This window comes from Lagopus leucura, unplaced genomic scaffold (genome assembly GCF_019238085.1).
Source record: "Lagopus leucura isolate 7727_CA_CO unplaced genomic scaffold, USGS_WTPT01 Super-Scaffold_100001, whole genome shotgun sequence".
Lineage (NCBI taxonomy): Eukaryota > Metazoa > Chordata > Aves > Galliformes > Phasianidae > Lagopus > Lagopus leucura.
The window spans coordinates 90,685,239-90,700,879 of NW_024962262.1; positions in this window are offsets into that span (position 1 = coordinate 90,685,239).

Genomic DNA, 15,641 nt, shown 5'->3' on the forward strand with positions numbered 1-15,641 from the left:
TGATGTAGAACATCAGTTGCAACCTCTAGAAATAGAAAAAGAGAGCACACCTTGAAAATTCCAACAGCACCACCTTCAATCTCAATCTGGGAACCCAGAGGGTGTGCATTTCAGCCAATAACTACTCCTGTTGGTATGAATTTATACCTGCACTGTATTTAGCTCTTGTGCTTCAGGATCAAACGCAACAACAGGCTGAAAACATCCATTGCTGACAAAAGCAGGATAATTCATATGAATGTGCACTTCCATTCATCCTTCACTGTAAGAGTCTCCAAATACTTGCCAAGTAAATTCCCTCTTCATTTCTGAGGAAAGTAATGGGGGAAACACACATCTTGTAATATTATAAGAGTTCATAGTATAAATTGCTCAGCTGGAAAAAACAAACAACAGCAACCTTGTGAGACAGTCAAGCTGTGTGGACCCTCCTACACACAGACAGCACTCACCCTCCAGGACTGCTTTGCAACTGGGCTGCAATCCATCACATGCTATGTGGTCCAGATCCCATGGTATGATCCAGATGCAAAAAGCTTACAGTAGTCCTACTTCTACAGTTTAAGAGGAAAAAATTATGCTTTTCCTGCCTATTGGTTGTGCTGAGCCACACATAAGCAAACTGGAACATTTCAGAGAATTTTCCTGCTAATGAGTTAACATTTCCAAAGTGGGATCAGACAGATGCAGCTATAAAGTACTGTAATTCAATTCATTGGCCCCTGGTGGAAATGAAGCAATGAATGAGACATTTGCTTAACGGTGACCCAAGACAGTTAAGAATAGCATTTATCTTATTGCCTTAACATTTTCCTTTTTTTCTTTATACAAGGCAGTGTGTGCTGAAAGTAACATTCAGAAGAAGTTTTTTAGTACATATTTTTCTTCCCCTTATCTACAATGCTGAATATTAAGTACATAAAACAAATGTCTCTGCGCTACTAAGGCATGTGGCTGTCCAAGGAGTACATTTTGTCTCCCTTCAGCAGAGAGCTGTCAAAATTATCACACCACCCACAAGTCCTTCATATGATACTCACAGAAGTTCCTCCATGATGTGAAACAGTTTGGTAGGAGTGATCATTCCTCCTCTCCCTCTTTCAACCCACTGGTGTGAACAACACTACACGGAATAGCTACAACAAACCATTGACATATTGGAATGCAATCAGTAGGCTGCTCAAGGAAATCTCCCATTGCTTTAGCATCTATGGCCCTGCTTCATTTGCTGTTTACAGACACATGTAGCACTTTATTCATAGCATCAGTTATCATCTATTTTGGGACTATCAGTTTTTCAGCAAGTCTGCTCCAGATTTCATGAGTGCAATCTCTGAGCGCCAGCCCACTGTGTTACTCTGTCATGCAGAAAGCACCCATGCTGTTGTAGCTAAATCATATTCCTATTCAGGAGGCATTGCACAGATAACTTTCTGGAGACCAGTTCACTTTTAGTTTGATTCTTCCCAAATTCTTCAGATGCTGTATCTCAGGTAAGAAAGACTTGGAAATGGCACTCTCAAGCAATAGAAATGGAGGCACAGATTCTGGAAAGTCCTATTGTCTAACTGAAGCTTTGAGGGATGTATCTCTTTCTGCACTTAAAGAACCACTGAACTGTTCTGTCAAACATGTTCACGTCAACTTATCTTGGGATATTTTCTTGAAGCAAGGGAGTTGCTCTGAGCCATGCCTGGGCTAAGCTGCATAAACCTTGCATCTGTGCTGGATAATTTGAGCTAATGCACTCACAGCAAAGTTTTTCCTACCGCTGCATATTTGTCTTACAGCCATTTAAGCAAGACTTAAGATACTGTTTGGTAATATTTTTACTTGTCAAGACAGTTTCAGATTTACTCTTGCTGAGGAGTATTATATTTTGTACTGAAGTCTCAAAGGTTTTCTCACTTGCCATACTTTATAAAGTCCTAAACGTACATGGAAACTAACCTTTTGAATTACTTTCTCCTTTAAAAAACTGTTGATTATATTCATCCCTTTAAGAACTTAAAACAGAAGTATTGACATGGCTGCGTCTTGTGAATGCCACTCTAAGTGCAACACACTCAGGACATGTTGCCCTTCTTTTTCTTGCTTTTCCTCTCTGCCCCAGTACTGGGGTATAACGCTCCAGTCTGAGTGTGCAAGCATATAATATAAACCCTGAGTGTGCTCAGTGCAGAGGAGCTGAGGAGAGGCCTCATGGTGGCTGCAGCCCCTCTGCTCTCTGTGACAGCAACAGGGCCAGAGGGAACAGCATGGAGCTGCGCCAGGGGAGGGGCAGCTGGGGGTTACGGACACCAGAGAGCAGTGGTAAGTGAATGGGGTGCCCAGGGCGGTGGGCACAGCCTCAAGTGCTGGAGTTCAAGGAGCATTTGAACCCTGCTCTCAGAAAGATTATCTGATTTTGGGTGGTGCTGTGTGGAGCTTGGAGTTGGACTCAGTGTTCCTTATAAGTCCCTTCCAACTTAAGATATTCTATGATTCTATTTTTCTATGATATACCCAATCCTTTTTTTTTTTTTTTTTTCCTCCCCTTTATAACACACAGCTACCAGCAGAGTAGCTTGCACAAGGAGTAGGTACAAATCCAGGATAACGCAGTAAAGGATGCTTTATGATTAGAGCTGACTTTTTTTTTAAAAAAATAATTAAGTGGAAGTACAAAAAACAAACCAGGAAAAACAGTTTGTAAGTCACCAAACAAATTAGTAGCAGATCTCTTAAGAAATAACTCCTGAAAACAAGGCTTCTCCTTGCTATTTATATAGCACCTAGCCAGCCACCTCTATTGCAACGATGCCAAAGGTTGACAGACTGCAACAACATCCAAAGCGACTGTGCAATTAACTTCAAAAGCCATTTATTCCCTTAGTTTCAGGAGAATGGTTTCCATATAAAGTCCTTGGCTTTTATGTGTGACACTAAAGAATCAGAAGTATCATCTGGATCCAAACAACCTCTTTACTTAGAATACTGGTGAAGAGATATTTCATTTTAAAATGTATTGATTTCTGTAATGTTTAGTCAGGTTAGCAAATATGCATTTGCTAGAGTAAACTGTGCATTTTTCATGTTCTAGCCTCTTGATCCTATTGCTTGCACAGGGACATTCTTGCACCCAGTAGTACATAGAAAAACATCAGTTCATCATTCCAGTCTGCTCCCTCTATTTACGAACTGGCCCAGCAGCTCGGCTGCTCCTACTTTTAACCCACTTATATTTGGATCTTGTTTCTTTGAGGATTTTTGCTTTAATTTTAGTATCTAGCACATCTTTCTTGCTCTTTATCCTGAGGCCATCAGGTTTTGTGTGACTGATCATTAGCAGCCACATTATCTGTGACCTACAACAGCTGATTAAGACCTATGGCTAGACCTTGTCACTGACACTAGAGAGCTACTTTCTAGATTCGGTGCTCCTTCTGTATGTCTAAGCCATACCAAAGCCAGCAAGTCTTCCCTCCCATGCATTGCCTTCACTCATGGCTGTACACCAGACACCCTGAGACATCCTCTGAGGTTGGGAAGTCTCAGAAAGGTGTCTTTATGCCTCTCTCCCACTAATGGTAAAAATGAGATAGAGAAGGACCTTCCACAGAAAAAAAAACAAAAAACATGTCTACAGCAAGTGGAAAACCCTGGCAGTAGTACAGATTGAACAGGTAAAATGTGTTTAGCATGAAGTCAGAGTTATTTGCCAGATTAACCACTGTAAGAGACAGCAGGATTTTTCATACTGTAAACAAATTTTATTATAGTCCTCCACATATTCCAACAGCTGTGTTAGCATGCCCTAGGTAGTAGACTTCAGATTTTTCAATTTCTTTGTATCTTTTATATTTCAATTTGTTGTTTAAACCTCTTGATCTGATTATTGGCATGACTCAATGATCATCTGCATATTATAACTGATCAGCATCTTCCAATTAGAGACAGTAGCTTATGAGTAAGTTTAGTTGACTGGAATCCTTTTGAGCCCGTCAGCAAAAGCCACTAGGAAAAAAAAAGCTTTACAATGTCTAATTTGGTGTTATTGATCTGTAAATGCAAGAGATGAAATACTGCTGGAAAACTTCCACAAGATTATGTCAATACACAGTGGGAGCATTAAAACAATCATTTTTAAAGAAGCCAGACACAATGATTCACCCTCTTCAAGATGTGCCTGGACTTTGGAATGACTTATGATTTCCATATTATTTACTTCAACTGAAAAGCTTTCTTTTCTCCCCCAGAAGTTAGTTTTAAGGTTGAAGAAGAAAATTCATCTTGGCCAGAGCATCAGTTCCCTGAATAGTTTAAGCGTCAGGCTCTATTTGACTTCATAATCACACAGGGAACCGCACGCATGAACACTAAGATCTGCATTTCTGGCAACTTGCTCCATGCTGCAATTTGTTCCAGATATAGCTTCAGAATAGAGATCAGTCACAGCAGCCTCCAGGCTCCGCTGCCACCAGCACATGTGGCCAACAGACTGTGACAAGATTGGAGTGACATTGCAGCAGTGGAAGCTGTGGCATGTGGGAAGAGGCAGCCGCCTCCAGCTTTCAGCCTGCTCTGAGCCTGGGTCAGAGGGCACACATTGCTGGTCACCTGCTGAGCTGCATTTTGCCTCTCTGATCTAACGGCTTCCTGTGTTGCTTACAGGCATGCTTCATCTACAACTACTTGACCAAAAAAGAAAAAAAGCCACTAACTGCAGGTAGAAGCTGTTTCAAGATGCTTTCATGCCACTATTTTCCCCCATATGGAGTTCTACCAGGGTATCATTTTCTTCTCATCTGAGCTAGAAAATATATCACCTTGCTATCTGTTTAGATTAAGATTGCTCAAATGGGAATTCAATTAGAATTATATAAAGAACCTCTGCACATAAGCCCAGCGTACAAACAGGTACCTCAAGAGCGCTGGTAAAATTTAACAGACAGCATCACCTTTCCCAGTAGGCCAGGGAGTCTTCAGAAAAACAGTAGGAAATCTGAAATACCTTATTTTTGACAGTATGCTTTTGATGCTATTGATTATTAAAGTCTTCATTTCAACTCCTACTCATGCAACAGAATATACTGCTAGCCAGCTTACTGGCTGTAACCCCATCTACAAGCATGCCAAGCAGCCCAATACCACAGCAGGAGGCTATTTCAGCCCCTACACCAGCATGGGCTGTCAGTCCAGGCCACCTGGCCTCTCTCAGACTCATATTTTAAGCCCACTGGGGTTGTGAACATGTCCAACCATTAGACACACTCAATCAGTGGCTTAGGAACTAGGAGAGCATCGAGCCTGCTGCTTCCCTCCATTTTCCTGCCCATGCCCTAACACTGACATTTAAGCTAGTCTTGTCCTTGTCTTTGGTGGCAGAAGTTTGCAGCAGGGTAATGAAAAAAGGTGCAGCCCATTCTTAGGCCAAGGAAATGGAAACAGAACTGACATTGCAGACTCACGGGTATACGTATATAACATGTTATATTAATGATAGGAAATAGATTTGGGAACTTAATAGGTACTTAAGCTATCACAATGTTTAAATGCACATTGAGAAAAGCAAGGGAAACAGTAACTGCACCTGTTTCCAGTCATAAACAAGCAGAAAACTAGAAAGCAGGTTCAGAATTTCAATCAAAAACCATGAGGGCAACCTTGTGGTAATTAAACACCAGATAGGATTCTCAACAGTAACATCAGTTTTAACTTAAGATTCTCCTGTTACCCATTTACCATAATAATTATATGCCACACAAGGGTGAGTTTCTGAATATCTGGTTTCATTCTTCATAGCTATCCCTTCTCTGACACTTCTATGCTACCATCATGATCACTCCACGAGATTGATGCACAAGAATTCACCAGGGCCTCAGCCTCGTGCACAATCCAACAGTTCCATTCTGACTCCAAGATCATTACTCTTCTGTGCCGTGTTTTCTGCTCAGTTTCCAAACTGAATTAAGAGACCCGTGATGTGGGACAGAGGAACACGCTCTTCCAAAACATCCTCCCTCCCAGGAAGAACACATGGTTGAACACTGAAAGTCTGAGTAGTTGCTCAGAGAGAACAAAAGACAGATAGATTCCTTGATGAATACATGAGACAGCATAGGACTTGAAATGAGCACGTAAATGCTGGAAGCAAATAAATCATTCAGTGAGAGAGGTGGCAAATGTACAATTCGGCTAACATTTATCTAAATTAAGAAGTAATAAGGCTCATTGGAGACTACAGGAAAATTTCTTTGGAGGTGTACCAAAGCTACCTGCACACTTAACATATTGCACTGTTGCCACAGGTATCATCCGTGGGGTCCACCATGTAACCATACAGAGCAATCACATACTTGGGTCTCTTGAGTTCTTAGCAGACCATTCTGCTAAGCTTTAGGAGAGATTATTGTTACAGGTTCAGGCCTACATAAATAAAACAGATTCATTTCTTTTGTAGGAAAGATTAAGTCAAATTCAGAGGTATTCAAATCCAACGCGTGTGCAGACAATGCATTATCTGTTGCCACTTTTGTCCTCTAAAGAGCTTTTCTGTGATTTCCAGTGAGTATTAACAGAGAATAAATCTGACCTGTCAACACATGCTTAGCTTTTCTGCCGCTCACTCAGAGAGTAAAGGAGCCAGAGTTTCCAGAAATCCAGAAATTTTTCAGAAAAGGAGTTCAGGGCTGCCCACATAAGCTTCCTTCTTCTCCCCATTTCATGGCCTTGTTTCCACTTCACTTCTAATTGCACTTAGTACAATCCCCAGCATTTCCTGGCTAGATTTACTTGCGTGCAGGAACAAAAAAAAACCTGACAAATGACCAGATCAATGACGTTTGTTTACTTCAGGAAGCAGAACATCTTTTAGTTGTTTAAGATTTGAAAATATAAGGAATATTTTCAAGTTCTATCAGAGATACAGATTAATTCCTGCCAGTTTAACTAGCTGAATTTAACTCAGACATTTATTGCTGAAGCCCATGTTCCATTTTTTTCTACCAGTAATTACACATCTCCTTAGTAGAAAGATTTTGAAGACTAGACATCCCAGTGACAGTGTCTGCTCTTTGAGAAGAAGTAGCAGTGAATTTTTTTTATGCTCATCTTACTGAGATGATTTTATATCGCTTAATTCTTGAGCGAATACGAATGCAAGGCTTAACTTTCAACAGCTTAATATTTCAGATTGAACATGTCTAATACACCCAAACAGGAGGATGCTGCCAGACAGGTGATGCATCTCACTAACAACACCCACTCTTACCTAAATATTCTCACTACTTCCCATTAACTGGATTCAGCAGCCAAGTGACTGCAGTGCATGCCTTTAACCCAGCTGAAAGATACAGCCCCCTATGGTGTCACAGTGAGCACAATTAGTTTGGGGTTGATTCATCTTCAGATTCCTGAAAGCAAGCAGGATCAACAGTTGGATTTCTCGCACTGAAGATGAAAATAACCAGGAGACCGGACCAGCTCTGCACAGCTGAGTTAAAGCTACAGTTTCTTCTTATGCCAAGTAACCAAATTGAGAGGAAGGAGAAGAAACTGACAGTTTGTTGAAGCAAAGAAGAGAGAAGAGTTTCAATTTGGGTCTGAACACTTGACAAGAAATAGAAGCACAGGAGAAGAGACTTAAGTTCTGAGTAGTCCCACAGAGCTAATCACAATTGTACCTGACAAAGACACATGAGCAGTGTCAGCAGTCTTACTTCACATCGTAATACCACATGCAGCTGCAGGACTTCTTTTGGGTGAGGTAGTGCTTAGCATTCCCATTACTATATTCTCCATGAGTAGCTCATCCAAAGGAGCTGATTCCTCACCCTGAACTCAGAGCGCTGCAGGCAGCACAAAGGCTGCATTTTAACACCTCTAGGTAACAGGCCTCCGAACACTTCCACCTTGCTTGGAAGCCTCTGATCTATTTCACAGTCAGAAACATTCAACACTTCCTATCCACAGATCAGCACAAACACAACTTCAGCTTTCCTATATTCATTTTCATTCCTTGCTGATTTGACTTGTAACAGTTCTTTAACCGCAAGCAGTTGCTTCTTGCAGATTAACTCCTCTGTTATTTAGTCATCTGCATTCAAGCGCAGTGGCCATAGCTGAACTAACACAGAAGCGTTTCAATGACTCCAACAGCTTTTCACTAAGACACAAGCATCACCCTTTGTGTCGTACCAGAAATGGTTACTCTAGTATTTGAGCTCACTGCTACAGACAATAAGAAACAGTGACCCTGTGCAAATGAGCTCCCTTGGCAGGGTTCCCTTCGGCACTGCTTCAACAACTGGGTAAACAGACAACTAGTAGAAAGAAGCATCTGCTGCTCTTTCGTTCAGTGTCAAAGCAATTTATTAGAAATAAGATAACCTACAAATAGGAAGGTCTGCTGCTGCGCAAATGCTAGCTCTCCTCACACGCCCCCACAGCTGTACTTCACTGCAAACACACGCATTTCTCAAGCACTAATACAATGAACATCCTTGAGCTTTTTCCTCCCTAGTTCAAGCTGCTGGTCAATCCAGTCCAGTAACCTCACAGTCAGGTCTCCCCACTACAAAGGAAGACAGGATTAAAACCAGTTCGTTCAGGCCAGTCAACGCACATGATGCTGAGCTCCCAGAAGCAGCTTACCAGTGCCAAACATAACAGTGCCCTTCCTATTAAACACTTTCCACACAGTCATAGTCTAATAAAGATGTCTGCTCAAGATGCTCACCAGGAAGATATCCTCCTCCAAGGCCCAAATGCTGTCCCTACCAGCATTCTCTGCAGGTCCAAGGTAGACAACGTCTCACTGCACACACAGCTTCCCTTCCCCACTACCTGCCCAAGGAGAGCATGAACACTGCCATACCCCCTCAAGAAGGGACCTGTTTTGCTCCCGGGCACAATCAGAAAGCTGAAGCAGGTCAACTCTTCAGCAACAAACATAGCTGGAAGCCAAGCAGATCTTACTAGGCTTTTACAAATTCACTTCTGAAATTGTAAATCAAACTTAAGCATCTGCAGAAATACACCTTTGGCAAGTCTGGGTAAACTCTCAATTTGCCCAGCACTTGAAAGAATGTTACTAGTGTCCTGCTTGACACTGTGAAGGACTTCTTGGATGCCTGTTTAGTCTACTACTCAAAAGTGAGCCTGGATGCTTGCTTTACAGGTTCTTTCAGGCTACAAATTCTGGCCCAAGTAACTATAAAATAATTGATGCACTTCTTATAGAGGGGTATAGGCACAGGGCATTTAAGCAGCAAGGCAAGCATAGCATGTGCCTACTGAGGCTAATATCCAGTAAGGACACATCTCCGTGCTCTTCTAAGAGGCATTTCTGAATGTGAGGTAAGAAATGCTCTCTGCCCTTTTTGATGCTGACTGATGAGCTTATGCGTTCTGAGCTGCAGAGAACAGCAAAAGGGCATCCCAAGTCCCCTCTGACACACTACTGATGTGCTGTTTGTGGCATCACCCATCTCCCTCTTCCTTCAGCCACTGCAGAACAAGGCAGGATGTCTCTCATGCTTAATTGCTCTCCTTAACAGCTACAGGTTGGTTTTCAAAGCCAAAACAACTTTATCTTCCCTGTCTCTAGCCTTCTGAGATTTCTGTTACGCTCTTGGTAAAATAGTGATCAGTGACTTCATGCTAACCAGACATAATATCTTTAGAATTCACACTTCATATGCAGCCTCTCAAATTAACTTCTTTATGAATTTTGGAAACTGTTTTCAATCATTTCTATTGAAGGTGCACCCCTATTTAAGCATGTTAAAGGCTGCTACTTAATACTGCACTTCCTCAAACGGCTTAGAGCTGGAAGACAAGACTAAGGACTCTTCTAGCCAAAGTGAACATGGTAAAAATGAAAAATTAGACAGAGATACATAGAAAGTCACAGGGCAATCATAGAATCATAGAATCATAGAATCACTAAGGTTGGAAAAGACCTAAAAGATCACCCAGTCCAACCGTTCACCTATTCCCAATAGCTCCTACTAAACCATGTCCCTCAACGCAACATCCAGTCTTTCCTTGAACACCCCCAGGGTCGGTGATTCCACCACCTCTCTGGGCAGTCTATTCCAGTGCCTGACCACCCTTTCTGAAAAGTAATACTTCCTCATGTCCAGCCTGAATCTCCTCTGCCGTAGCTTGAAACCATTCCCCCTGGTCCTATCACTAATGACACGAGAGAAGAGGCCGACCCCCAGCTCACTACAACCTCCCTTCAGGAAGTTATAGAGAGCAATAAGGTCTCCCCTGAGCCTCCTCTTCTCCAGGCTGAACATTCCCAGCTCCTTCAGCCTCTCCTCATATGGCCTGTGTTCCAGACCCCTCACCAGCTTTGTTGCCATTCTTTGAACACGTTCCAGGGCCTCAATATCTTTCTTGCAGTGAGGGGCCCAAAACTGGACACAGTACTCGAGGTGCGGCCTCACGAGTGCTGAATATAGGGGAACAATCACCTCTCTGCTCCTGCTTGCAACACTGTTTCTGATGCAAGCCAGGATGCCATTGGCCTTCTTGGCCACCTGGGCACACTGTCGGCTCACGTTCAGCCGAGCATCAATCAATACCCCCAGGTCCATTTCCTCTACGCAGTCCTCCAGCCACACCGCCCCAAGCCTGTAGCGTCGCCTGGGGTTGTTGTGGCCGAAGTGCAGGACCCGGCATTTGGCCTTGTTGAAACTCATCCCATTGGCTCCAGCCCAGCTCTCCAGCCTGTCCAGATCCCTCTGTAGGGCCTCGCTACCCCCAGGCAGATCCACACTTCCAGCCAATTTGGTGTCATCTGCGAATTTACTGAGGGTGCACTCGATGCCCTCATCCAGGTCATCAATAAAGATATTGAAGAGGACAGGCCCCAGCACCGACCCCTGCGGAACACCACTCACGACCGGTCGCCAGCTGGATTTAACTCCATTCACCACCACTCTCTGTGCCCGGCCCTCCAGCCAGCTCCTTACCCAGCCAAGAGTGTACCCATCCAAGCCTCTGGCTGCCAGCTTCTGCAGGAGAATGCTGTGGGAGACAGTGTCAAAGGCTTTGCTGAAGTCTAGGTAGACCACATCAACAGCCTTTCCTTCATCCACCAGATGGGTCACTAGATCATAGAAGGAGATCAGGTTGGTCAAACAGGACCTGCCCTTCATGAACCCATGCTGGCTAGGCCTGATCCCCCGGTCACCCTGCACATGCCGCATGATCTCCCTCAAGACGATCTGCTCCATAACCTTCCCTGGCACCGAGGTCAGGCTGACAGGCCTGTAGTTCCCCGGATCCTCCTTACGACCTTTCTTATAAATGGGAGTTAATCAGCAAGTTAGTTTCATTCTAGTACCATACTCAGGCCAATGAACTATCAAACAATTAACATTTCTTACAAATCTTCAGCTAAATGGCTTGTGAACCAAGCACATGCATGTTTCTGGGCGTACCTGAACCTTTCCCCCACTTACCTCTTCTAACACCTGTACAAGACACAGCAGAAATCCAGTGTGGCTGGTTATTCATACCTAGCCAGGCACGTGCATTCTGGGTTACATCCACTGTTGCCTTAACTTCCACTTGTAACAGCTGATCAGACAGAACTACATTTTATTCAAGGAAATACTGGCTCCCTAAAAATGCTTATTTGAATTTAATGGTAACTGTTCTATATCCCAGGGGTATTATCAGTGTTGCAGTTGGATTTCTACAATTAATTAGTTCATCGTCTGCCCTTCACAATTACATGGCACTTCTCCATGGCAACATTGATTTATGTACCTTAGCTCCACAAAGAGAAGAAATCCACGAACCATCAGATTTCAAATTTTCTGGCAGCAGCAGCAATGAGAGCGCTCAAGCTGCAAATTTTAAGAGACATTAGCTATTTGCTTAACTTCTGCTGTGCTTCAGCAATTGCTGAAATTTGCGTTGACCAGTGCTTAGTTGGCCCTTGCCTAGGGGGCTTGTAGCTGATTAGTCATCTGCTGGCTTGCTTCAAACGTACTAGAAAAAAGCTGAAATGAACAGCATGGGCTTTATAACAACCCGGGGTCCATCCTCATTTAATCAGATCTGGGATACTATGAAGGCACTATCGTAACCTCCTGTGTTATAACAGGATTTGTTTGTTTTCAAGCTTCTCCGTTGCCTGGTTCAATCATGCCTCTAACACCTCCTACTCTGTAGTAATAAGAAATAGCAGCATCTATGCCTTAGATTGTTTTCTAATATTGGAAGATCCCAAGACATTCCGTGCATTTTGTGAAATGCATTCAAGATATCTAATAACTTACCCAGCAATGAAATACGGACACCTCTGAGCTGCGAAAGTTGTGCTTAGCAGTGGATACTAAAACAGCCACAAAACATTAAGTGACACAGCAAAATCAGGTAGAGCCACCATTACCACACCTGAGCTGTAAAGAGTTTTTAATGCTCCAAAATTTAAGTTGCCAGTACTTTCTCATTTTTCAAAGAACCAAGGACACATTGCACACGTTGATATTTTGTAAGATGACAAAAACCCAGGACAGTCAGCAAATCAAGTAAGAATACTTAATACCATAAACAACCCTAAGTCACCACTTTCAAACTCCTGTTTCACCTCTGTTGTACACAGATGTTTCAACGTGGGAATTCACAGCACTTGTTCAGTCTGTTTAGGAGCAGTGACAGAAACCTTACTTTCTCCCCACCAAGATAATAAAGGCAGTGAACTTTCTTATCCAGTGAGCAGTTTATTATTCGTCCAAAACACATCTCTACCAGAAAAAAGCCTTTGGATCTCTGATCACTTTCCATTACCAATCCTACAAGACTCTCATAGTAGAAGCAGAGAGAGCACAGGTGACCAGAAGGACCTGGACAGGCTTGAGAAGTGGGCCCATGCCAACCTCATGAAGCATAGCAAGGCCAAGCCCTGCACTTGGATCAGGGCAATCCCAAGCATACATAAATGTTGGGCGGATAATGTCTTGAGAACAACTCTGAGGAAAAGGATTTGGATGTGTTGGTTGATGAAAGATTCAACCTGCAATGAGCCAGCAATGGGCTTGCAGCCCTGAAGGCCAATTGTATCCTGGGTTGCATTAAAAGAAGTGTGACCAGCAGGTCGAGGGAGGTGATTCTGCCCTTCTACTCTGCTCTCATTAGACTCCACCTGGGGTGCTGCGTCCAGTTCTAGAACCCAAAACACAACAAGGACATGAAGCTGTTGGAGTATGTCCAGAGGAGGACCATAAGGATGTTCAGAGGGTTGAATCACATCCCCCACAAGGACAGGATGAGGGCGTAGGGGCCCTTCAGCCTGAAGAAGAGAAGGCACAAGGGGGACATTATAGCAGCCTTCCAGTACCTAAAGGGGGCCCACAGGAAAGCTGGAGAGGGACTTTTAATAAGGGCATGGAGCAATAGGATGAGGATAAATGGTTTTAAACTGGAAAAGTGTAGATTTAGACTAGATATTAGGAAGAAATTCTTTACTGTGAGGGTGGTGAGACACTGCAACAGGTTGCCCAGAGGGTTTGCAGATGCCACCCCCTTCAATCCCCAGAAGGCATTCAAGGCCAGGCTGGATGGGACTTTGAGCAACCTGGTCTAGTGGGAGGTGTCCCTGACTATAGCAGAGGGTTGGAACCAGAAGGTCTTAAGGGTCTCTTCCAACCCAAACCATTCTGATTCAGAAGACTGAGCAGAACCTGGTGGCCCCGTGGCAGTCAAAGAAGAGTCAAAGTCCAACAAATTCAGGGCAAACTCAGATCACAGCAGTGCTCTGACAGCATCTATACACAGCTCTCCATGTCCCTGAAACCTACAGGTCTGTACAATGCTGGATAATCACTGCTCTTTACTCTACCTATAACATACAGAATGCCAGCACGGGTAAAAGGGAAAACTTATTTTAGCTCCACATTTAACAGTGCACATTATAACCTAGTGAGTTACAGTACAATAGGGTTCTGCTTTGTTGCGTTCTATTTAGCTCTCATCCAAAACCTACCAGAATTACTGGTTTCACATCCCTGTTGTTGGTAAAGCATGAAGTATTTATTTCAGGAAAAATAATTAGGCTTTTAAGAACAGCACAAACCACTAACACATCAAAGCTATCAGTTAGGAAAATACAGGCCATTATATCTCCCAGCAACATCTGACTTAAATTTGAGGTGTTCTGTTCAACTAGCAGATTTCAAGGTACTACTAATTGGTAGGATTTCAAGTGCAATAGATCACTTCCCTGCAGGACTTCCTGGTCACTCTGAGGAAATTAATTTTACCCCAAAGTCTCAGTGTTCATACTATGCAACCTCCTCCAAGAAATACAGCATTTCAAGTGGTTAAAACCAGGTTAATTATTCTGCCAGCCACTAGAAACATGTACAGTGCCACCATGCATTGCAAAAGAACCACCTGCAGCTAAGGAATCACACTGTTTCCCACACATCTGAATGCACTGAAGAAGCAACTCTTTGTATTTTAAATAAGCAACACTACTAGTTTAAGTATAGATGTTGGGTGTGAGATTTGATGGGGATATTCAGTAAGAGATTTGAAAGCCTAAGAAACACTCATGACAAAGGAAGAGAGGAATGGTCAGGATCTACGCATCTCTTAATTAAAACCATCTCTGTGGTTACATACAACAGTTAGGCATTATTAAAGATCTTGACTTTAAGCACAGTGAAGGGCAAGGAAGAAAACGGATGTTGCAGATGCACTGAAAGGATAACAGGGACTTCACAAAAGCTTCAAACTGACAACAAATTCATCATAAAATTAAGTGATATGGATTTACCAAATATACCTGTATACTGGAAATCGGAGATCCTTAGACAGCAGAACTTTCAAGCATTAAGTATTTTATTTAGAGCAGTGAGCACTAAACCACAGCTTCACAGATGAAGCAATGTCAGTACATTAAGGTGAATATAAGACCAATGAGATGTGACAGCAGGGTAACTTAATTTCATAGCCTGAGATATACCTCCATTCTAATATTGAAGTTCTCAAGTACTCCATATGTTCCAGCAGATTTCAGTGTGACATTTTACACATACCCACCTAAGTTTCAGAATTCAAGCACTGTTAAAACATGGAAACATTCCACTAGGCTTTTCAGCAGCCTATTACCTAAAACAGAATATGAAGGCATTTGAACTCTCTGGCATAGATGTAGGTAAGTAGTGACCACATATTTTCTGCAGTTAAAATAACGTAGGAGCAGACAAAAAGATTCAGAAGTTGCAAATAAGCACTTGGCAAGAGTTGAGGCAGACGTAGTACAGCAATTAACAAATCTAACACAAAAAAAGTTGCCTATCCTCCAATTTCATTTACAGCTTAGGTCATTCAGCTGCTTTACTTTGCCATTGTCATGTCAGACAGCATTTTTCACCAGGTTCATAAATGTTTCATAAGTTCAGTTTCTAGTAGAAATAAGTCTGTTGGGCATTAGGATATTTAATTGCTGATAAATAACTGTCATCTTTCACCGCCCACCACATTTACAATCTTGTTAACATTGCCAATTTTAGGCAGCCCCGGTAAAGTCTGGCAACTGCTGTTTTCCACAGTTTGCATTACAAATGTGGTGGAAGATTCTATGTCAGATTGTATTGAGCTGCTTACTCCTAGAAGCAAATAGCACTTAAGAA